This window comes from Phascolarctos cinereus, unplaced genomic scaffold (genome assembly GCF_003287225.1).
Source record: "Phascolarctos cinereus isolate Bilbo 61053 unplaced genomic scaffold, phaCin_HiC Scaffold_2;HRSCAF=192, whole genome shotgun sequence".
NCBI lineage: Eukaryota > Metazoa > Chordata > Mammalia > Diprotodontia > Phascolarctidae > Phascolarctos > Phascolarctos cinereus.
The window spans coordinates 59,612,882-59,636,255 of record NW_027555625.1 but is presented as its reverse complement, the minus strand read 5'-3'; the positions used below and the strand labels follow the sequence as shown (position 1 = coordinate 59,636,255).

Below are 23,374 nucleotides of genomic sequence, written 5' to 3'. Positions count from 1 at the left end.
CTAGATTTTGGAATTGAGCCTTCCTTCTGCCTTTTTCCTAGAAAATTAGGAAGGGGAAGAATAGCCATGAGAATAATAATAACCCCATTCCAAGAGTGGCTGGACTCTAATCTCTCGGATGGTGATTTTCAGTGAGAGAGCTCCTGAAATATTTCTTGTGGTTGTCTGAAAGAGCTCTCAACTTTGACCCTGGGAGCTGAGGGATCTCATCTGCCAAGGGAGAAGCCCACAGTGGTAAGGAGGCTGAGACTGGAGTGGGAGACTCACCCAAATTCCCCACCACCACCATCACCCATCTCCACCAATGGTACTGGGGAAAAGGTGTAGACAAATACTCGAAGGTGAGATTAAGCATGACATGTCTAGAGAAGAGTGAAAAGACTTAACTGATATAGTGAAAGAAGGTATTGGGAATAACAGGAACTAAGAGCAGAAAAAAGAGGCTGGGGCCATATTGGGACTGGATTAACAGTAGGTTGGGGTTGCCTCAGTTCAGTGAGGAACTGAAAAAGGACAGCACTGACGAAGGAGTAGGACATTGCCAGTGATGGGGGGGAACATCTGGGGACTGGAGAAAGGGCTCCCAGAGAATCAAAATTCCTGGAGAGCCACATCCATTCTGTAGCCAATAAATCACTATGGACTCAGAGGGCCTGGAGACAAATCCTGACTCTACTATTTAATGGCTGTCCTAAATTTAGCCTGGAGTGGGGAAATGGGAATGTGATACTCAGACTTGGAGCAAGTCCTCCTAGCTCTGTGCTTCAGCTGGTGAAGGAAGCATCCACTGAGAACCATAAGGTGCAGAGCTGGAAAGGGCTTTAGGGGCCGTTTAGTGTCCAAGCTAGGATTCAAACCTAATTCTTCCCATTACAAACTCGTGCTCTTTCTGCCACCCCAGTTATCCGGACCCAAAAACTGAGCTACCAAAATAAGTGAGGATTGGAGGTTGGGGAGGAGGGAGAAGCTTCCAGAAGTCATGGAGAGGGCATGGAGAGAACCATTGCAAAGTTCTCTTGGGAACTTAAATAGTTTTCTGCCTACCCCAGAAAGAGGGGGTGGTCTACAAGTGAGGAAATGTTTGGGAAGAAAGGTGGGGCAGTGCATGAGAGTGGTGTGGGTCTGTCACCAAAGCCCACAGGGGATGAAAGGGACAATGAGATCAAGGCTTCCCTCAATGATCCCCTTACTTCCTTTTCCTTTCAGGTGACTGGGAAACAAGTGGCATCCTGCTCCTACACATCCCCAAAGTGGCCCCTTTATGGAGAGGTGTGTCTCTGGGCCCCTTCATGGCATTGACTGGGAGGGGTTCTGCTGATGTGAGTTTCTGGCATTCAGATCTAGACCCTCAACATTCCCACAGTCACAAGGGAGACAACTTACTGTAGGAGAAGAAAGATGCACTGAAATAGGAATCAGGAGAAAATTGGCTCTTAACTATTAAATCAAATGTCCTTTTCCCCACTGGATCTTGCTACAGCTTTTGAGACTTTCTTCCTTGAGCTGTATGGCACCACTCTCTCCTGGTTTTCCTCCTACCTATCTGACAATCGCCTCCTTGAGAGGTGGTGTGGTACAATGGAGAGAGTAGATTGGGGGTTAGAGGCTCTGGGTTCAAGTTCCACCTCTTCCATTTACTACCTCTGTTGTGACATTGCATAGCTTCACTATGCCTCAGTTTCCTAGTTTATAAAATAAAGGGGTTGGAGTAGATGATGGTCCCTAAGATCCCTTTCAAGCTCTGAATCCGTAATACTTCTCAGCCTCCTTTGCTGGCTCGTCATCCATCTTCCAGGGGATAAGCAGCTGCTAGGTTAATAATACTTCTAAGACCCAGGTGAGACCATGTCACTCCTCTGTCCAAAAATATTCAATGATTCCCTATCCCTCTAGGATAAAGCACAAAATTCTCAGCCCAGCATTTAAAGCCCACCACAAAATGGGTCCTACCTTACCTTTTGAGTCATTTTCCATATTCCTCACCTTCTCTCTTTTCTATGTTCTAATCCAACTGGCTTGTAGGTTCTCTGAACTCAATATTCCATCTCCCTTCTCCCTTCTTTGCACAGGCTCTCCCCCATACCTGGCTTGTATTCCCTCCTCACCTCTGTCTGTTAGCATCCCTAGCGTACTTCAAGGCTCAACTCAGGTACCATTTCCTACTCAGAGTCTATTTTTTTATCCTCCCCATCCTCCATCCCAGCAGCTGCTAATAAAATTGACTTGTATTTATTTAGCTATAAGCGTACCACCTAGATACATACATACTTCAGTTCCTAGAAGACTGATAACCCCTGGAAAGCAGAGACTTGTTTCAGTTTTTCAGGGGTGGGGTGGTTGTTTAATTTGTATCCTAAATACTGAACACAGGGCTTCGTGTGGAGTAACTAGGTACTTAATGTTTGCTGAATTAGGTTGAATTGGACTGGATTGGTTTGAACTGAATTGAACTGAATTGAACCTAGGTACACATTTAGTCATGTTTCCTATGTGTTTTTTCACCCAACTTCCTCCTATCAAGAGCCATCTTGATATGGAATTGATCCTTGTTCCCAGGAGACCATACTATAAGAGGGCAAGCTGTGGCAGGTCTTACCAAACTGGAAAAGCTTCCAGGATAAGCTGGGTGACAGAAGAGCGAAGGGTACTGGGGATCAGCCTAGCCAGATGGACAGACACCCAACAAAAAGATGGCCATGGTGGGATAATTTTAATACTTCTAAGACTCAGGTCTGACCATGTCACTCCCCCGTCCAAACATCTTCAGTGACTCCCTATCCCTCTAGGATAAAGCACAAAATCCTCAGCCTAGCATTTAAAACTCACCACAAAATGGATCCTATCCTACCTTTTGAGTTTTTTTTCATATCACTCACCTTCACATTCTTCTATGTTCAGGTACCACTTCCTACTCAGTCTTTTTTTTTTTTTATCCTCCCTCACCCTCCACTCCAGCAGCTGCTAATACTCCTCCCTCCTGAAATCACCTTATATTTATTTACCTATATACACAGCACCTTGATACATACATACTTCAGTTCCTAGGAAATTGTTAGCCCTTGGAAATGAAAATCAAATGATATAGATTTGTATGTGATACCCCCCCCTACACTGAAGCCTTGATGAATATAAATCCAGGGCCAAGAGACAACAACAGGCAGAACCACCATGTAGAGAAGGAAACCAAGCCTTTTCTCTTCACTAATACTGTGAATTATGTAACTGCGAAAGCCTAAGGGGAAAGAGGTTGACTCTTTTATCAACCCTAAGTTCTCCTTTGCAGGGGGAAGAGGTCCCCTCAAACTTAGGGAGTACTATAAGTCTGGAGTACTCTAGGTTCCTGGGGAAGGTGGTATTCACCAAAGGGTGAGAAAACTTATTCCCTGGTAACCCCAAGTGCTCTCCTACTGTGGGAGACCCTCAGCCATAGGGGTCATGCTATGGTAAGCAGAATTGTAAAGAAACCTAGGAAAGAGAAGCAAAGTTCACCTGTGAGTGCTTAATATTTTTGCACTTGTCTATTGGGTGAAATAAAATCTGTCCCATATTTGATGCATTTTAGCCTGAGTACTTGCATGGAGATTGCACTTTTTTATCTTTTCTATGGAGACCTAGACACGAGATACATTCTGATGTTCTCAGGGAATGGGGGCAGGGGGGTGTGGAGGGAGGAAGGGAACCAAATGAGCATGAGAGATTTGGTTAGAAGTCTCCCAACATTGAATACAATCTATGTAGCTTTGGATTCTAAACCAAGGATTATACATCTATTACTGATGTATGAATACTCTATGCCCAGCCCTGGGCTAGCTAACTGTGGAGAAGGAATGCACAGAAGGAAACATAATTCTTGCTCCTCAAAAGCTCCAAGTCTATTTTGAGGAAGCGAGTAATAACTTAGATACTCTAAAATCAGAGGATAAGATTATGTGGTCTGTAGCAGATAGTGGTGGTTCTGACTCTATTCTGCAGTAGGCTTGGAGAAGGGGGAAATGAACAGAGCAGGCCACTGGTGGTTCGTCCTCAGCTCTCTCAGAAAGCCATGAGTGCATGCTAACTAGTAGTCAAATTTCCTGGCCCTTGTGTACCCCACCTAGTTAGTAAATCAATATTGAATCATACTATTAATAAATAATAATTAACCAATCACATAATAAATTAATAGTTAATAAACCCCAAAGATATGTAAGTTTTGGGAATGGTGTGCTTAATGGGACAGGGAAAAGGCCTTCCTGCCCCCAAATACCTTCCCCACCTTCCTGGCATAGAGCCTGAAATTCTACCATTAGAGATGAATTCCTTTCGATTAAGGTAATGCTTTCTACCCCTTTATTGAAGACTACATAGCTCCTCTCCCTTCCCTCACCCAGACTGTTCAGGTGAAGTGATAAAAGCATCAAATCTGGAATAAAATGATCTGGGTTTTCATTCCAAAGAATTTCATTGCAGTGGTTCTCTGCAAATCTGGGCTTGTGTGACCTTGGGGAAATTGGTTCCTGTCTCTAGGGCTCACTTTCCTCTTCTGAAAAATGAGGAGGTTGGACGAGATCAGCTCTCTTCCAGCTCCTATGGGACTCAAGAGGGTCCTGAGTTCTGGTTCTGTTTCTCAGGGAATTTAGCTTCTTTCCTGCTCAGAAGTCTTTTTTTTCTTCTAAAAGCAGTTTTTCTGCCATGGATCCTTCTTACACCCCCAAACCAGAGGCCAGGCCTTTAGTTTATAAGTACTGGGCCCTGCCCAGTCCAGACTTGTCCTACAGCCTGCCTTACACCTTGGAAACATGGAGGGCCTGAGGGCCAAGGTTATTTGGAGTCCCACGATAACCACCCAACTACTTAGGAAAGATGGGCTAACAAAAGTCCCTTTCCACAAAGTCTCCAGAGCCCTGGGGACTCAGGAAATCCCAGTTGATGCAGCTTCTGCTAGGAAGGCAGCCAAGGAACCTAAACTCCACAGCCGCAGCTCAGAGGGAGCTCCAGGATCCAGCCTGTAGAGCTGACCTCAGGAGGAGGACTAGGAAGAGGCAGGCGCCTACAGGTTGTGATCTGAGGGCTTCCAGGAAGGGAAGGGTGATGTGTGTGCTGCCTCGGATGCAACCACCAATGAAGAGGAAACAAGGCCACTCCCAAAAGAAGTTGGGTTCCTGAAGAAATATGGTAAAATGGATAGACTGAAAGTCAGAAGACCTGCTCTTCCATTAGCATCAGAGTTGAAAGGGGATTATTTAGTCTAATCCCTTCTTTTTACAGATGGGGAAACTGAGGCTCAGGGACCTGGATTCAAATCACTGCTCTTCCATTAGCATCAGAGTTGGAAGGAGATAGTTTAGTCCAATCCTTTCATTTTACAGATGAGGAAACAGACTTAGAAAAGGGAAAGGTATCTTGCTGCATGACCTTGGGCAAGTCACTTCCCCTTCATTTCCACATCTGTAAAAATGAAGGGGTGGAACTAAACACTTTCTAGCTCTTGGGTGTAAAGTGCCCTCAAATGTTCAATCAAGGAATCTAAAGCCAGAGTTCCAAGACCTTCTAGTCTGGTAGTTCTAAAGGCATGGTCTGGGGATAGGCTCTGAAGCCCTTTCAGGAGGTACATTAGGTAGGGTCAAGTCTATTTGCTTAATAACACTAAGATGTTTTAATTTCAAATATGGTAAATATCGATAGATAAATCCCATATAAACAAAAGCTCTTTGGGAGGTGTCCCCAATAATGTTGTAATGTATATCTGGGTCATTAGACCAAAAAGTTTGAGAAGCGCTATTAAATGCCCTTCTAATTTATACAAATTCATAAACTAAGGCCCAGAGAAGGCAATCATCGCTCCCATTTATGTAGCACTTAAAAGTTTCCAAAGTTGTTTTTTTTTTCATATACAGTATAGGAGGGATAAATATTGATTTTGATGTCAGGGGACCTTATTTTGAATCCCAGATCTGTCCCTTTCTTAGTATCTGTGTGACTTTGGGTAAGTCGCCCAAATCCTCCACCCATGGATCTCAGTTTCCTAATCTATAGAATGAGGGGATATAACTAGATAATCTTTAGGGTCACCTCTCCCTCTAGAGCTATCTTCCTACTACCCTCACAACAGCTGTGAGGGTGTGCTATTACCATCACCATTTTTCAGATGAGGACACCAAGTCTCTGAAAGTTACATGAGTTGTCCAAGCAGTAGTAAGTAGTCTGAAGTAGTAAGCACCAAAGCCAGAACCGGAGTTCTCTGACACCATTACCAGTGCTTTTCTCCCCCAGGAAGCCTCATTGACTCTCATTCAGAAAATATTTATTTAAGAGTAATTATGTTCCAGAACTAAGTTAGGGGCTGGGAGAGATACAGAGCTCACATAAAAAATGTAGTACCTCTCTTCTTAGATCTTACCTTTTAACCAGGAAATAAGATACAAAGCCAGATAACTTAATCTACATAACTCTATTACATAACTCCATTACCAAAGACAACTGAGTGGTAGGTGAGGTTGCAGGCAGAATGTCATTGTCAATGGGGAGATTTCAAGTTGGTGCAGTATATGAGTCAAGCTTTAAAGCAATTCATTAGGCAAAGAGATTAAGGGAGAGAACATTCCAGGCATAGGGAGCCCTGTGGGCAAAGGCAAGGATACCTGAGCCTAGGAAAGGTGGCAGAGAGTGACCTAATTTGGTTGGAGCACAGAGGAAGGAAACAAGCATTAATTAAGCACCTATAAGGAAACAAACATTTATTAATCACCTTAATGTGCCAAGAGCAATAAGGAGCCATTGAGGATTTTTGAGCAAAGTAGTCACCAGATCTATTAAGTATCCTGACTCCAAATTCCTCCTTTTTTTTTTTTATTACACCAGCCTGCTTCTTAAAGGTGTGAACATCCAGCTGTGTGAACCCACAGAGATGCCTTCTTGTCTCATACACCAAGGACAAGGTGTCTACACCCACTTCCTCCCTGCTGTGTCTTTTCTCAGTGTTCACTAGAGAAAGCATCAGCCTAGCCTGCCCCATCGCTGGGCCTGGAAACAGAACCACGCACAGACAAAAGTGTAAAATTGACACAGTGTTTCTTTGAGATGCCCCGTCTGATACTGTCCTCTCCAGATGAGGATTGTACACTCCAGACACATCCCTCTCTCTACCTCCCCAAAACAAGAGACAATGGAGAGTGAATCAGCAGCTAGCACTGTGCACGCCCGGAGCTCAGAACACACGTGTTGGAATTAGTATCTTAATTGAGATTATGACATCAACTGCAGCCAGAAGGCGTGAACTCATTCACTCCATCAACCACAATAAGTCTCTTGGTTAGTCACTGTCAGCCTCTCATTTCCACTCAATTCAATAGCATTGCTGGAGGAAATGATGGTCCAGGGGAAAGATCGCTTGGCTCTGGAGTCAAAAGGTTCAAATCCTGCCAGTGACTCTTACTACCTGTGTGATTTGGGTTGCTGTTTGTCCTTTGTTCTCGAAGAGGACCACAGCATCATGGAGGTCATGCCATGACACGCGAGCGAATTGGATTTAAGTGAGGGAGGGCTGTGCAAAGTCACCAGCCTCACTTTGTCCTTCAGGGCCATCTGGGTCCAGTGGCAAGATACTATTGGAGATGGCCCCTGTGTCTCGAGGGACAAGTCCCTGGACCTCCACTTTCTTTCTAAACAAAGAGGAAAGTAGATGGCTTCTAAGATCCCTTTTATGAAACATCAACTAAGCGCAGATTATGTTCAGAGGACTGCGCTAAGCACTGTAGATACAGAGGCAAAAATGAAACAGCCCTTTCCCTCAAAAAGCTTACAATCAACTGGGTGTAGGGGAAGAGTAGAATGGGGGTACAATACAAGGCTATTTGAGGAAAGAGAAAGCATCAACAAATGAGGAGGCTTAAGGAAGCCTTCATTTAGGAAGGATTGCCAGAGCCCAACCTTGAAGGAAGGTAAGCATTCTAAAAGACAAGATGAGAAGGGAAAGAGTTCCTGGTCTGTGAAAATGCAAGGCCCCCTGGAAATGAGAGCTGGAAAGGAGTGTATACAGGGAGGAGTAATGTGAAGTAGGGCTGGAAAGGGGGGTTAGCTTGGGGCATGGGTGGGGAACCTGAGGCCACAGAACAAAGTTGGATTCGGTCAAAGGGCCGCACTTGAGGACCTTGAGGATTGCAGGTGGCCTTGAGGCTGCAGGTTCCCCACCCCTGGTAGGGTGTGGGGGGAACAAATGTCAGGCTAAGAAGCATTTATTGTCTGTAAGAAGACGACTCTCAGCCCCAGATTCTCTCCTTACTTCTATTTCCCATCACTAACTATTGAACATCTTGTACTGTATGTCCCATAGGCATTTCCAACTCAACATATCCAAAACAGAACTCATCTTTCCCCAAATGACCCCTCTCCCTGAACTCCCTCTTGCTCTCAAAGGTACCACTATCCTTCCAGTGACCTAGGCTTGCACTTTTCCCCCTCATACTCCTTACATCATCTATTCAATCTTGTCCTTTCTATCTCCACTTCATCTCTCAAATCTGTCCCCTTCTCTCTACTCTTGCAGCTACCACCTTACTTCAGATTTTAATTCCCACGCCCCTAGACTAGTATAATTGCAATGAGTTCTTCTCCTCTCCAATCCGTCTCCAAGCAGCTTCTAAAGTGATTTCCCTAAAACTCCAGTCTGCATATCTCTCTCCTTTACTCAATAAATTCCGATTCCTCCCATGGTGCTTTTAGGATCAAATGCAAACTTCTCTATTTGACTTTTTAAAATTTTCTCTCCAGAATCTATTTTCCAGGTCAGTTGTTTTTCCAATGAGATATTTCACATTATCTTCTATTTTTTCATTCTTTTGGATTTGTTTTACAGTGCCTTGATTTCTCATAAAGTCTCTAGCTTCCAATTGCTCTATCTAATTTTTAAGGAAGTATTTTCTTCAGTAAGCTTTTGGACTTCCTTTTCCATTTGGCCAATTTTGCTTTTTAGGGCATTCTTCTCCTCATTGGTTTTTGGACCTCTTTTGCCATTTGGGTTAGGCTATTTTTTAAGGTGTTATTTTCTTCAGTATTTTTTTGGGTCTCCTTTAGCAAGCTGTTGATTTGTTTTCATGGTTTTATTGCATCACTCTCATTTCTCTTCCCAGTGTTTCCTCTACTTCTCTTACTTGCTTCTCAAAGTCCTTCTTGAGCTCTTCCAAGGCCTGGGACTGATTCGTATTTTTCTTGGAGGCTTTGGATGTAGGAGCTTTGACTTTGTTGTCTTCTTCTGGTTGTATGTTTTGATCTTCTTTGCCACCAAAGTAAGATAATATAGTCTGACTCTTTTTGCGCTGCTTGCTCATGATCCCGGCCAATTACTTGAGTTTTAAACTCCTTGTTAAGGTAAGAGTCTGCTTCCAATGTGGAAAATGTGCTGTCCCAACTTCGGGGGTTTGTACAGCTGTTTTCAAAGATACTTGAAGGGACCTGCAAATTTTCAGTTCTTCCAAGGTGGTATGATAAGGGGTGAGGTGTTTACTCCTTTCCTGGCCTGTGCTCTTGTCTATTAGTGACCGCAAGCACTCCTTTCTGTCGTGCAACTGTGAGGAGGGTTTTCTCTCCACAGCCACTACAAGCTTCACCACGCCAGCACTCCTCCTTGCCCCAGGATTGCCACCTAGAACCATGACCCAGATCCAAGCACAGGCAAAGCAAGAGATTCCTGCCTCAGCACTGGCAAAGAGATCCCTGCAATCCCCCCTCTGATCAGCCACTGGATTCCCCCTCAGTCTCTGGGCTGGAAGCTCAGAGGGCAGCCGCCACCCCCGGGTGCGCGCTCAGAGAACTGGAACTGAGACCCTGTGCTCCTCTCTCAGCACTGCTGAAACAGACTTTTCTCACTGACCTTTTCAGTTGTCTTTGGCGTTCATGGGTTGAGAAGTCTGGAAACCACAACAGCTGCCTGCGATTCGGTCCTCTGAGGCCTGCTCCAGGTTTGCTGCGGCCTGCGTGCCCACACTGCACTGCGCTCCTTTTCCAGCCCGGTGTGATATGCCTTTCAGATCAACCATCCAGACTGTCTTGGGCTGGAAATTTGCTTCACTCTGTCTTTTTGTGGCTTCTGCTGCTTCAGAATTTGTTTAGAGCCATTTTTATGAGTATTTGGAGGGGTTTGGAGGAGAGCTTAAGCAAGTCACTGCTTTTACTCCGCCATCTTGACTCTGCCCCTCCTCTGTTTGACTTTTAAAGCCAATAGCTGGTGCAAACCATACTCCTTCCCATACTCTGCAGTCCAGCCATCCTGGGATTCCTGCTCTTCCTGCCAAATGACACTCCTCCTCCTCCCCATGCTTGTAGCTGGGATGCGCTTTTTCCTCACCTCCATCTTTTTTTTTTTAATTAATTAATTTATTTTTCGTTTTCAAGTAAATGCACATGTTGTCTCCCTTGATAGAAATGGAAGAAACAAGCATTTATTAGGTGCCTCCTTGTGGCAGACACTGTGCTAAGCATTTTATAAATATTATCTTATTTGATCCTCGCACGATGCTGGTAGGTAGGGGCTGTAATCAACCCCCATTTTACAGATGAGGAAACTGAGACAAACAGAAGTCAAGTACCTGCCTAGAATCACACAGCTAAGAAACATCCAAAACTGAATTTAAACTCGGGTCTTGCTGACTCCACTCTGTATGCACTGTCCCATCTGGCTGTCTCTTAGAATATAATCTGATAAGGATAAGAAATATTCCTCTTCTGTCTTTGCATCCTTGGTACCTACAACAGTACTTAGAACACAGTAGGTGCTTAACAGTATGCTTGGTTAAAAGACTGTGTGTTTTCTCTTAGAAGCAAAGAAGCCAATGAAAGATGTTTGAGCATGAGAAGGGTGTGGTCAGTCTCCTGCACCTTTATGGCAAAAGTCCTTAAGTAACTCTGTGTCATGGGCCCCTTGATCAGCAGTCTGGTGAAGCCTGTTCTCAGAATGATGTTTTTAAATGAATAAAATAAAACACATAGAAATAGATTTCAGAGGAAACCAATTCTATTGAAATAGTTGTACAAATATTTTATTTTAAAAAAGCAAGTTTATGGGGTCCTAGTTAAGAACCCCTGGCTTAGAAGATTATTTGACATCTGGGTGTGGAGAATGGATTGGAGAGGGAAGAAATGGGAGGCAGGGAGAACCATTACGTCTATTGCGGGCTATTCCAATGGTCCATGACAGAGATTAGAAGGCCCTGTAGCTGTGGGAGTGGGGAAAATGGAGAGTTATTGGGGGTGGTAGTTGAGGGCAGAATCAACAGGGCTTGGCAAGTGAGTGGATACGCAGGGTGGAGGAGAGTGAGGAGTCAGGTATGAGTCCAAGGTATAAGCCTGGGTTATTGGAAGATGCTGGTACCTTCCATGGAGATGGAGAATTTTCAAAGAGGACTTCCTTGGGGAAAAGATGTTTTGGACACGTTGAGGTTGAAATGCCAAGAGGACATCCACACAGAAATGAAGTCTAGCAGGCTGTTAGAACTGTGAGGGTGGAGTTCAGGGCTGGGTCTATCGATTAGGAGGACATCTGCATTGGAATAATGTTCAGCTCCATGAATACATAGGACATCACTTAGGAAGAGAGTCTAGAAAAAAAGAGAAGTCTGAGGACAGAGCCTTGGGGAACACCAATGCCTGGGGTCTCCATGCAAAGGAGACCAAGGAGGAGTCAGTCAGATGAGAGGAGGCCCAGGAGAGAGCAATCCTGGGCATTAAGGAAGGCAGTCTCTCTTTGTCAGTCAGTCAGGCACTGTTAGTCACTAATTGGACCATAGAATCATAAGCCCATATGATCATAGATCCAAAGCTAGGTATAGATCTCAGAAGCTGTTCAGTACAACCCTTTCAGTTTATAGGAGAAAACTTATTCCCAGGGAGGGTACACGTGTATATACATGCATATGTATACATATATACATAAACACAAATACATACATATATATGAAAAATTATACAGAGAGAAAGAGGAGGGGGGAAAGAAAGGAAGGGGAGAGAGTGAAAGAGAGAGAGAAGAAGAAGAAAGGAAGGAAGGAGAGAAAGAAGGGAGGGAGGGAGAGAGAGAGAGAAGGAGGGAGATGGAGAGAGAAAAAAGGGAAGGAGGGAAGGAGGGAAGGAGAGAGGGAGGGAGAGAGAGAATGTGTGTATGTATGTATATAATATATATATATATAGTGTATATATATATATGCACACACATATACATACATACATATTTGGAGACAGTTATAGAAGGATGACACTAACGTTAAAGGGGACCAGGAAAGGCTTCTTCCATTACATGGGATTTAGCTGAACCGTGAAGGAAGCCAGAGAATCGAGGAGATGAAGATGAGGAAGAAGAGTACCTCAGGTATGGGGGACAGCCAGGGAAAATGCCCAAGGTGGGCTACAGGCACCGGGGATAGATAAAAGAGAAAAATGAAATCATCCTTGCCTTCAGCGAATATTCTATAGGGGAATATAACATTCATTCCTACAAGTATAAACAAAATGTATAAAAAAAGAAATATAAGATAACTCGGAGGCAACATTAGCAGCTGGGAACTCAGGAAAGACCTCGTGTAGGAGGCCTTGTGGGAGGCATTTGAGCTGAGCTCTGAAATGTTAGTTCTAGAAGGCGCCTCAGACATGGAATCCAACCCCCATATTTTACAGAGCAGCAGAGAGGGGGAGATGTCCTATAAGTAAGGCAAGTAAATGGTGGATCTGGAACACAGGTCTTTGGGCTCCCTGTCCAGTGTTAAATGCCTCCCATTGTGTATAGAGTCTTAAATGATGCCTTATGGGCAAAGATATGGAGACAGGAGTCCCTCAGTGCAGAATTGGGTTGGTGGATTCAGGAAGTGGGGTAGGAAAAGCAAAGAGAAAAAGCAGGTCCAGGCTTTTGAAAGGTGGCAGGTTTGGGGCAGGGGGGAGAGAGGAGCTGGAGTTCTCAGATGAGGCAACGGGGTCAGCTTAAATTCCGTACGCTCAAACAGAGCTTTGCAAAAAGCCCCCACTTCTCCCTGCACTCTCAAGCCTCTTCCCCTATAATCCCCCAATCTGGCCATGTCCGGGGGTGATAGCTGCTTTGAGCAACAGCAGATGGGGGAGGATGGAGCCCAGGGGGCGCATGGACTGCCAAAGAGGCCATTAGAGAGGAAGAAATCACCCACATTCCCAAAAGCAAAGCCTTTAAATGTTGCCCCTTCGCTGTCCCCGCTTCTTTCTGTCCGTGTTTGCTCGTCTCTGCCTCCAAAGGAGAGCAAGCAAAACAAATTCTACTTCTGATAACCCGGGTACTAAGTAAATAAAGCCACCAAATGAGAGAGTCTGTTCTTGGCCACTTATTTGGAAGTTTAGAAATCTCCCAAAGTCCTTGAAAACAAGCCAGGCTTAGCATCATCAGGAGGAGCGGGGGCTGCAGGGAACAGGGTGAAAGGAAGAAATCTGGAGGTGGGCCCACCCACCCAGGAGGTCAGAGTTCCTTTAATATATCACTCCATCCATCCATTTGTTCAAAAACATTTATTAAGCGTTTATTAAGGTCTAAAGAGCATGGACCAAGCCAAAATAAATCAATCCTTCCCCTGACCTTTCTAGTCCATCTGTATAATGACTTTCTCCAGGAATTATCAGTAACCCTGGTGCAGGAGTGGTGAAATCAGACAGACATGAGACTGAAGGTCGGTCCTGGATGAGGCAGAAGGTCATCGAGACAAAGGATTCAAAGGCAATAATTTGTCAAACATTAACCTAGCACTCCTCGACCTTGTTCTGCCCTTTTACTTCCTCTTGGTACCTTGAGCTGTCCTGTTCCAGAGTTTCTCCTCAGGACACCCTCAGGGCCTCTCAGATGCAGGCTGGGGCATTAGCTTAACTCTGTGGCCTAGAAGGAATCGCTGACTTCATTTCTTTCTGCCTCAGTTTGCCCATCTAAAAAAATCAAGGAAATTCCAACCCACCTCCAGGGGATGGAAGACTGAGGAGGATGAGGCAAGATTTGAGAAAGAAACACGGCATAAACGTAAGGTATCTCAGTTTTCCAGTTGATTTCATCAGAGCCAGCTCAATCCCTAAATATTTATTGGGCACCACTCGTGTGTAGATTAGGTACCTTTGGCATGCTTCCATGAGACAGTGTCTAAAGGGGCCAAAGTCCAAAAGGCAATCTGCTTTAGGGCCAGCTGGCTCCAGAAAATGTCAGAGCAGAGGAAAAAAACAAACAAAACCTTAAAGATCTCTAATCTATGCATATCTTCCTTTTATGAGGAAGCAACCTGAGACCCAGAGGGGACGTGGTCTGTCCAAAGTCACCATGTCAGAACCAGAAAACAATATCCAAGTCCAATGTTCCCTTCCAGTTTTATGCTTCAGTCATTTGGTCTAGACCTGGGTTGTGTCCCAGGTCTTTGGACTTCAATACATCAAACCAGTCAAAAGTGTTCGTGTTTAATGTTCATATTAAAATGAAGATGGAGCAGTTCTGCATGGCTAATTGAGTATGAATGAATGATTGCGAGCAGTGTGCACGGGAAAACTTGCAGAATGGTTAATGGGCAAACTCATGGTCCTCCCTTGCCCCTCTACTTCTCTCCTTAGGGCTCTGCCCCTTTCCCCATCCTGCCCAAAGTCTGCTTCTGTTGGCTTGGAGAAGCAGCCACTGATTTATCTCTTTCAGCTTCAGTTGACAGATCTAAAAAAGAAAAAAAATCGGGAAAATTCCAACCCATTTCCACTTCCAAAGGATGGAAGAGTAAAGAGGATGGGATGAGAGATGAGAAACAGATGCCAGGTCAGCCCCTTTCCTAAGGAGTTTGGAGAAAGGCTGACTGGGTTTTCCCCTGAGTCATGCTGATGTACTGGGGGAGGGGTGTTGAGAGGAGGATGCAATGGTGACAGAGGGAATAGCACATGCACCACGTTACTTTGAAGTCATAGTTCATTTCAGGGTTCTTGGCTCTCCTCTCTCTCCTTGAAGATTTCACTCACCTGTCCTCACCTTTGGTGAGTTCATCTCATCTCAAGGTTTTAGCCTACGCTGCTAACTCCCAAGCCTGCACATCTTGTTCTGACTTCTCCTATGCTCCAGACCTACACCTCAAAATAATGAGATTTTAAAGATGGGAAGGGTATTGGAAAGGATGATGGCCAATCCAACCTCTCATTTACAGAAGAAAAAACAGAGACCCAATTTGGCCCAGAGAGTGCAGGTGGCAAGTGGTTAAACCTGGGAGTCAAACCCTAGCCTGACTCCAACCAGGTGCTCTTCCCACTATAATACCTTGCCTATGAACATCTATGGGGAAGCCACATGGTGCAAAGGATAGAGAGCCAGGTCTGGAGTCAGGAAGACTCATCATTGTGAGTTCAAATCTGGCCACAGACATTTACTAGCTCTGATCCTGGGCAAGTTACTTCACCCTTTTTGCCTCAGTTTCTTCATCTGTAAAAATGAGCTGGAGAAGGCAACGGCAAGCTACTCTAGCATCTTTGCCAAGAAAACCCCAAATGGGGTCACAGAGAGTTGGGACATAATTGAGAAAATGACTGAGCAAAAAAACTCAACCTGGACATCTATACTGTGATGTCCTTCCACAATCTCAAACAACACATCCCAAACCAAGCTCATCATTTTCCCCATCACCCCATCCCAAGACATCTCTTCTCAGCTTCCCAATCTGCAAACTATCCTCCCAGGAAGATGATCCCCTCCCTCCATAATTTGAAATATCAATCATATCTGACTTCTTAATCAAAGTGCCTGGCACACAGTAAACACTTAATAATTGCTTATTGACTACTGACTTCTCCATCTTTCTTCCTCTACATCCTATCCATCATGAAGTCCCAACAAATTTTTCTTTCAAAACCTCTCGGAGGCTTCCCTCCTTTTCCATTCTAACTGGCACCAACCTCGTCCAAGTTCAGGACTTCCTCCCCTGACCAGAACCTGGAAGCATAGTGACTTTCTAACTGGTCCTGAGGACCAGTCTTCTTACTGGTCTTCTCACCTCCAGCCTCTCCCTGCCTCAGTCCCTCAAACACAGATCTATAGTTTAATCTTCTTACATACTACAATTTGTACCATGTCAGTCCCCTTCTCAAGCATCATCATCATCATCAAAATCATAATACGGTACAGTAAAAAGGATGTTTGGAGTCACAAGACCTATGCTCAAATCTGGCCTCTGCTGTTCATTCCCCATGTGACCTTGAACTAGTTGCTTAATTTTTCTAAGCCCCAATTCCTCATCTGTAAAATGCAGAAGTTGAATGAGATGGCCTCCATGGACTCTTCCAGCCTCAACTCTATGATCTTTTGGTTCCATGACCTTTCACTCAATATTCTAGTCTTTCTCCCCAATCCAGCCCCACTTCTCTGATCCACCACCTCCTAACTTAATCACACATTTTAAAAAACTATTATACTTTTTTTCTCTCACTTTTTTTGTCTCAGGCTTGGGCCTGTGTCTTCCACCTCTCCTATTTCACTTACAACATAGCCTGACACTGTGCTAGACATGTGAGGGGGAAGGAAATGGAGCATAGCGTTCCATAGCTATGTCTAATCTTTCCATTTTACAGATGAGAAAACTGAGGCTCCAAACAGATTTGTTCACAGGTTGTATGTATGTTCATAGAATTTTAAAATCAGAAGGTCCTTTGGCTGTCATTCCAAAAGATGGGATTAGGAGGGAAGATCTCTAAGGGGCCTTTCGGCTCTCAGTCCCAGAACCCTATGAGGACAAAAATCATTGGTAGGGGATTTTCCCAGCTCTGAAGTCATTGGCTATCCTAGGACAAGAACATGTTAACTATTTAAAGTCTACATTGTAAAATAAGGGAAAGCCCTGAGTTTTAGACAAAACACAGGGGTAAAGTGAGAGTACTTGGGGTAATATTTCTAAAGTAGTGATAAAAAACCTCGGAAACGAGTGCAAGTGTTTGAGAATAACGTGGCATCATGGAAAGAGACCTGGATTTGAAGTCAGAGAGCCATCATTCCTCTACATGCTCTAGCCATAGGTTGCCAAAGTGGTCAACAACTCCCTGGGGGATGCTGAAAGGTGGGGGGAGTGGAGGCATTTGGGTGGCATTGAATAAAAATAAGGGGGTGGTGGAAGCATAAAGAAAACAGAAAACTTTGAAAAACCTTTCCTACTTCCTTCATCTGGTGTGTAACAGAGTTAAGTCACAATGATTACATTCTTTTCCAAATAAACACACAAAATGCAAGTTATAACCCCTCAGTGGTCAAGTGCGACAACAGGTCTTAGCAAGCGAGTGTTGGCAGGTCCCGAATGGTCAATCAGTCAACGGGCATCCAAAGGAACATGTGTGTGTAATGATTTGTTTACAATACAGCTATATGACACAATATTGCATCATCAAAATTTCAATGCAGGGAATTTACAAATTTGCAATAAATTATTAAATTTAAGATGTGTTATTTTTTTGAAATGATGCAAATTTTCAAAAAAAAACATTAAAGGGTTAAAGAAAGTAGATTTCCAAGGGGTGCTGAGTGATTATTTTTAAAGGGGGTGGTAGGCCAAATAAGTTTGGGAACCTCTGCTCTAGACTCCAGAGTACCATCCATCTTACCTTTTTACTGTTCCTCACAAACTACGCTGCATTTTCCACCTTCTGGCCTTTCGTAAGCCATCCCTCCTCACATCTGCCACTTTGACCTCCTAGTTGCCCTCAAGCACTATCTTCCATATCTATTTCGCATACACCTATGAATGTACACTCTCCCCTGAGAGAATGTAGCTCCCTGAGGGCAGATACTTTTTATCTTTTGTCTGCAGTGCCTGTCCTGGTATCTAGTAAACATTTAATAAATGCTGATTGATAGAAATCCTGGCTCTCTGCTACATACAATCAGTGTGGCCTTGGTGTTGACCCTTAACTTCTCTGGGCCTCAGTTTCTCCATCTGTAATATGAGGGAGCCGGGCTAACTCAATAAGGATTTAGGCACTGTGTTAAGTACTTTATAAATATCCCATTGTATCCCCACAACAACCCTAGCAGTGATTATTATCCCCATCTTACTGTTGAACAGACTGGGGACAGACAGCGGTTAAGGGACTTGCCCAGGGTCATACATGCTAGGAAGTGACCGAGTCTGGATTTAAATTCAGGTCTTAGTGACGCCAAGTCCTGGGATCCAAGCGCCTCTAATAAGACACTGGACCCTCAGTAAGGAAAGACCTAGGTACAAATCCTGCCTCAGACACTTAAATAGTTACATAACCTTGGCCAAGTCCCTTCACTTCTCTGAGACTCTGTTCTTATCTGCGAAACCCGAAGACTCCATGACTTTCTACGATCCCTCCCAGCTCTAAATCGATGGTCTCTAAATTCCTTTTGGCTCTTTATCTGTGAGTCTACTCCCCTCCCAGGCCAGAAAAAACAAAGTTTTCACTCCCTGAGGTCAGCCTAATTTGTGGTTCTTGTCACGGCTAATGTGGACCTCCTGGAGATCCGTCTGAAAGCCCAGCAGGAGGAGTTAATCCCTGCGGGAGGATGGACTCGGGAAAGTAGCCGCAAAAAGGAAGTACGGCCCCTTTAAGGCCGTCAGTCATGCCCGTAACCCGAGTAGCTCCAGTTCATTCATATGAAAGGACCCTGCTGACTCACGCTTATGAAAGTGATTTTTCTGACCCCGCCCCCTGCAACCCGGTGAAATAAATCCCGTGTCCTACTCGTCTCAGACTCTTGGATACACACTGAGCAATGGGTGTCCTGCAGAAGTAGCAGGATCTGGGACCCTGTGTCTCCTAGTTCTCCTGGGAAAGCGAAACTTGTCGGATCTTCCTTGATCAGGTGAGGGTTGTTGGGGGGGGGTTTGGGGGGGCATGCCACAGTACCCCAAAATGCCTGTGGGAAAAATCGACCCTAAAACCTCTGAGCCCAGAATCCTAGGGACAGCAGAGGGTTGGTTTCCTGGAAAACTACCGGACCATAGCTGCGAGAGCTCAGGTGTGTCCCCAGAGGTTATTAGAGCGTGGTCTTGGGGGCTGGCGGCTCAGTGATAGATGTCTTCCTGCATAAAATCCTCTGGTCCTTTGATTCGGACAGCCTCACTCCTACGATATTTTCTAGGAGGCTCCTAAGGGGCTTCCTAGGGCACTTAGCACACTCCCAGGCTACCAGAGTGGGAAAGAGTACCAAATTTGGAGTCTGAGGGTTGCCAGAGAGCTCTGGGACTGCTCCTTTACTAGCTGTGTGATCTGAGGCAGTGTCCTCTTCTATAAAGTGGAAATAATAATACTTTTACTAACTATTCACTGGCCTGTTGTGGAGAAAGTGTTTTGATTATCTAAAGTGCCATGGAAATGTGAAACATTATTATTATGTTCCTGGTGAGATTGGAGCATGCCTCAGTTTCTTCATCTGAAAAATTTGAGTTAATGATACCTTGAGTAACTCACTCACAGGCTTCATTCATTCATTTATCCAGGAGGCATTTATCTCAGTGCAGGGTATTGTCAAAAGGTGCTTGTGAGGAATCTAAAGAGAGGGTTTTGCCAGCTTTCAAGTCTCCTATAAATGGCAGTTATGTTTACAGTTGTTATCATTATAACCCAGGAGGCCTTTGGCGTCTTCCCCAGGGTGACATCAGGCTTTGGGAGGGTAGAGAAGTAGAATGTTTCTGGAATCTTTGGCCATGTCACAAGTACAGTGCTTCCTGACTTGGATTCAGATTCTGCCTTTGACACTGACTAGTGTGTGACCCTGGGCAAGTGACTTAACCTCTCTGAGCCTTAATTCTCTCATCTGTAAAATAGGGATCACAATATCTACCTTCCAGGTAGATCTCGTAAGAATCTAGTGGAAATAATGGATGCAGAATGCTTTACAAAGCTTTTTTAAACATTTTATTTTTTATTGTGAATTCAACAGTAATTAACAATGATAACCACTTCAGGACATGCCTTTGCCAGCCTTAAAATAGATGTTAGCCTTTATGATAATAATGGTTGTGGTGTACGAAGAAGACTGAATTTAAAGTCAGAAGACCTGGGTCAAAACCAGGCAGGCTCTGCCACCTACTATTAAAGCATTGATTAAGCACCTACTATGTGCCAGGCACTATGCTAAGCATTGGTGATACTAAGAAAAAGGAAGGAAAAAAAGTCCCTGCTATCAAGGAATTCACTTTAGATAAGTCATTTTTCTGTAGGACTCAGTTTCTTCTTCTGTAAAATGAGATTAGATTAGACTCTAAACTCTCTTTTAGCTAAATTCCCAAGTCCTAGGTTCCCAGTGAGAACACCGCTGACCTCCCATCTTTGCCCAGGGCGTCTCTAGTTGGTTCACAGTGCCATTAGTATAGTCTTAAGTTATTGAAGGTGGGTTCTGAGAGGTGTGGCCCTGGCACCCAAACCAGCCCCGCCACAATTCCTTAGGATGAGCAGTGAAGCTGCAGCTGCCTTAAGGTGAATGAACCTTGGTTCAGGGATGGTGGAGAGGAGTTGAGATCTCCTGTACATGAGCCAGGAATGTTGCCCCTTGCTTGTCCCAATCCCTGGCCTCCAGGGAACACCTGCCCTTCTCCACACCTACTCCCTTGGGGGAGAATCCAATTTCCTGCTGTGAGGGTGGAGTTCAAAGCCACAGGTGTCCTTTTTCTGGGATTCAGCCTCTGACCTTGTCTTTGAAGCCTGTTGGGCCTAAGCAGGCTCAGGCCAGGATCATAGGACTTAGACCTTAGAGTTATGTCCAGTTCAACTCTTTTTCTTTTTTTTTTCTTAACAAAAGAGGGAACTGAGGCAGTGTGGTCTGGTGGAGAGAGCTCAAGAGTTGGAACAATCCACAGCCAGGATTTGAGAACAGCTAGGTGGTGCAGTGGACAGAGTGCTGGCCTCAGGAAGCCAGAAGGGATGGTCCTGGGGCTCCCAAGTGTCTTCCCTTCCATCCACCCAAAATAAGGCTGAGCTTCGAAAAGTCACTTAGGCTGATCTCGCCCTGCTCAGCCATAGTTAGGCTTAAGTTACATTTGGATCAGTAAACCATATTCTAGACTCTAAACAAGTCCATTTCAAGGCTTTGCTCTCCTACTCAGAGTTTTGTTTCCTCATTGTAAAAATGTGATTGTCTTGGAGCTAGTAGGTACATAAGAAATCATCTCCTCCAGCCTATGCCCTGTAGAAATCCTCCCACACCCTTAGTAAGTGGTTGTTCAGATGCTGAAGAACTCTGGTAACAAAGAACTTATTACCTTTTGAGGCCTCCCATTCCACTGTGGGGCTGCTTTCATAGTTAGGATGTTCATATATTAAACTGGAACCCACTTCACTTCAACTCCCACCCCCTAGCTCCCCTCTGGGACTATGCCAACAATTCTAATCTCTTCTCCATTTCAGATACTTGAAGACAGTTATCATATCTCATCCAAGTTTTCTCTTATTCAGGCTAAGTGTATTTGGTTCCTTTAAATGATTAACATATGTTCCTCAGAATGTAATCTCCCTGAGGATCTATACTGTTTCATTTACTTCTTTGTATCCCCAGCACCTAGCATGGTGCTTTGCCTACAGAGCGCTGCAGGAGTGGTTTACCATTTCCTTCTCTAGCTCATTTTACAGATGAGGAAACTGAGGCAAACAGGGTGAATTGACTTGCCCAGGGTCACACAGCCAGTAAGTATCTGGGAGTAAATTTGAACTCATGAAGATGTCTGATTTCAAACCCAGCACTCTATCCACTGTACCACCTAGCTGCCCAAACAAAATCTAGCAAATATAAGGTAATTTGGGGGCAGGGAGGTTCTAGCAGCTGGGGAATCAGGAAGGTGACCTGCTAGGAAGTGACCCTCGAGCTGAGCTGTGGAGGTAGGTGTTACTAAAGAGGAAGTTCATTCCAGACAGAAGAGACAAGTGGGAACTCCACTTTTGTGTATGAGAAACATCAAAGGTCAGTTTGACTGGGCCATAAAGTGCCAGAATGAAGGAAGGAAACAGGGTTAATTAGGTACTTTCTATGTGATAGACACTATGCTAAACTCATTTGATCCTGGGAGGGAGATGCTTTTATTATCTTCATTTCACAATTGAGGAAACTGAGGCAGGCAGAGATGAAAATGAATTGCCCAGGGTCTGAAGTTGGTTTTGAACTGGGGTCTTCCTGACTCCAAGCCCAGGGTTCTATCCCCTGCATGTCCTAGCTGGAAGGCCAGGTTCTGAAACACTACACAGTTCCTGTGTGATCCTAGAATCAATTAGGGAGCCATGGGCATTTACTGGGGAGGGGGTAACTCGATCAGAAGACCTGCACTCTAGGAAAATCACTTGGGCAGCTGTGTATAAGAAGGATTTGGGACAGATTGGAGACTGGGACACCACGCTAGGAGATTATCGCACTAGTAGTAGATTATTACTGTTGCTAGAGGAGGGGCGGGGCTCTGATAGATACTGGTTCTGTTGCAAGAGAGCGATAAGAATCTGCCTTGGAGAATTGCTGTGAAGATCACAGATGTTAGATAATGGACGTGAAGGACTGCAAATCTTAAAACACCATCAACGCCAGCTCTTATCTTTCCTTAAAGTTATGCGCCTTTATTATCTGCTCCCTCCAGTAATAACTCTCCTTCCTAGAGGCAATCTCTCTGATCATTCCAGGTTGGTTTTTTTTTTAAGTCTGTTTAGGGGCTGCCTTCTAAATACCTATCTCTTGTTGGAAGTACAAGGAAGTGACCTCATTTGTAGAGCAGAAATGATTGACTTACCTTGAACCCAATGGATGGCCGAACCCTCCTCATCCCGGGTTACCAGCTCTACCCTTTCCCCAGTTGGATGGCTGTCACTCAAGTATTAACCCCTATGCCGTACCTCCGGCATCCTATCATTACAGGTTTACAATGCCAAAATGCCTTTAACATAAAGTAACAAGAATATATTTTTTAAAAATTCCAGCAAGGGAAGGGGAGGATTGTTCTTCACAGGCGGACAGGTCAGGGCTGATCCAAGATGCAAAATCAGATGAAGTCAAGAATGCTCATGAAATGAAACCAGGGGCAGCTGCTGCTGTGTCTTTGGGGTTAAGGAGAGAGGAAGCCATAGATAACCACTGAAGGGATAGGAGAGTTGACTGGGAGGAAGGGAAGAGCTGGCCTGGGCTCAGGCTGGGACCATAGTCTCTAGGGAACCCCTCTTTCCACCTAGGCAGGGTTCTAGAATAGAGAGTGTGGTACTTGGAAAGGGTAGGTCTGAAAATGGGGACCTCCACTATGGTGCTATGGGCAGAGGACTGGATTTGGAGTCTTAAGACCTAGTCTGGAGTCTTTTCCTGCTATTGACTACCTTTTTTGGCTCGGGGTCAAGCCCTTCCCCTCTATAGACCTTGGTTCCTTTTATGGAAAATGGGAAGGTTGGGCTAGGTAATCGATCTACTTGCTTCCAA

General features: G+C 44.6%; 1 protein-coding gene across 5 annotated transcripts in view; it reads left to right on the top strand.

Moving 5' to 3' along the window:
* OSGIN1 (oxidative stress induced growth inhibitor 1) overlaps positions 1-23,374 on the top strand; it is a 48,024-nt gene that overhangs the window by 16,940 nt on the left and 7,710 nt on the right. For 2 of the 5 annotated variants that reach the window (XM_020989271.2, XM_078149406.1), the window contains exon 3: positions 1,207-1,269. The gene's annotated coding sequence lies outside the window, so the exon portion shown is untranslated. Of the gene's footprint in view, positions 1-41; positions 235-1,206; positions 1,270-13,900; positions 13,996-18,676; positions 18,797-23,374 lie in introns of those variants that run through there. The other 3 variants (XM_078149405.1, XM_078149407.1, XM_020989275.2) reach the window with 3 other exon arrangements.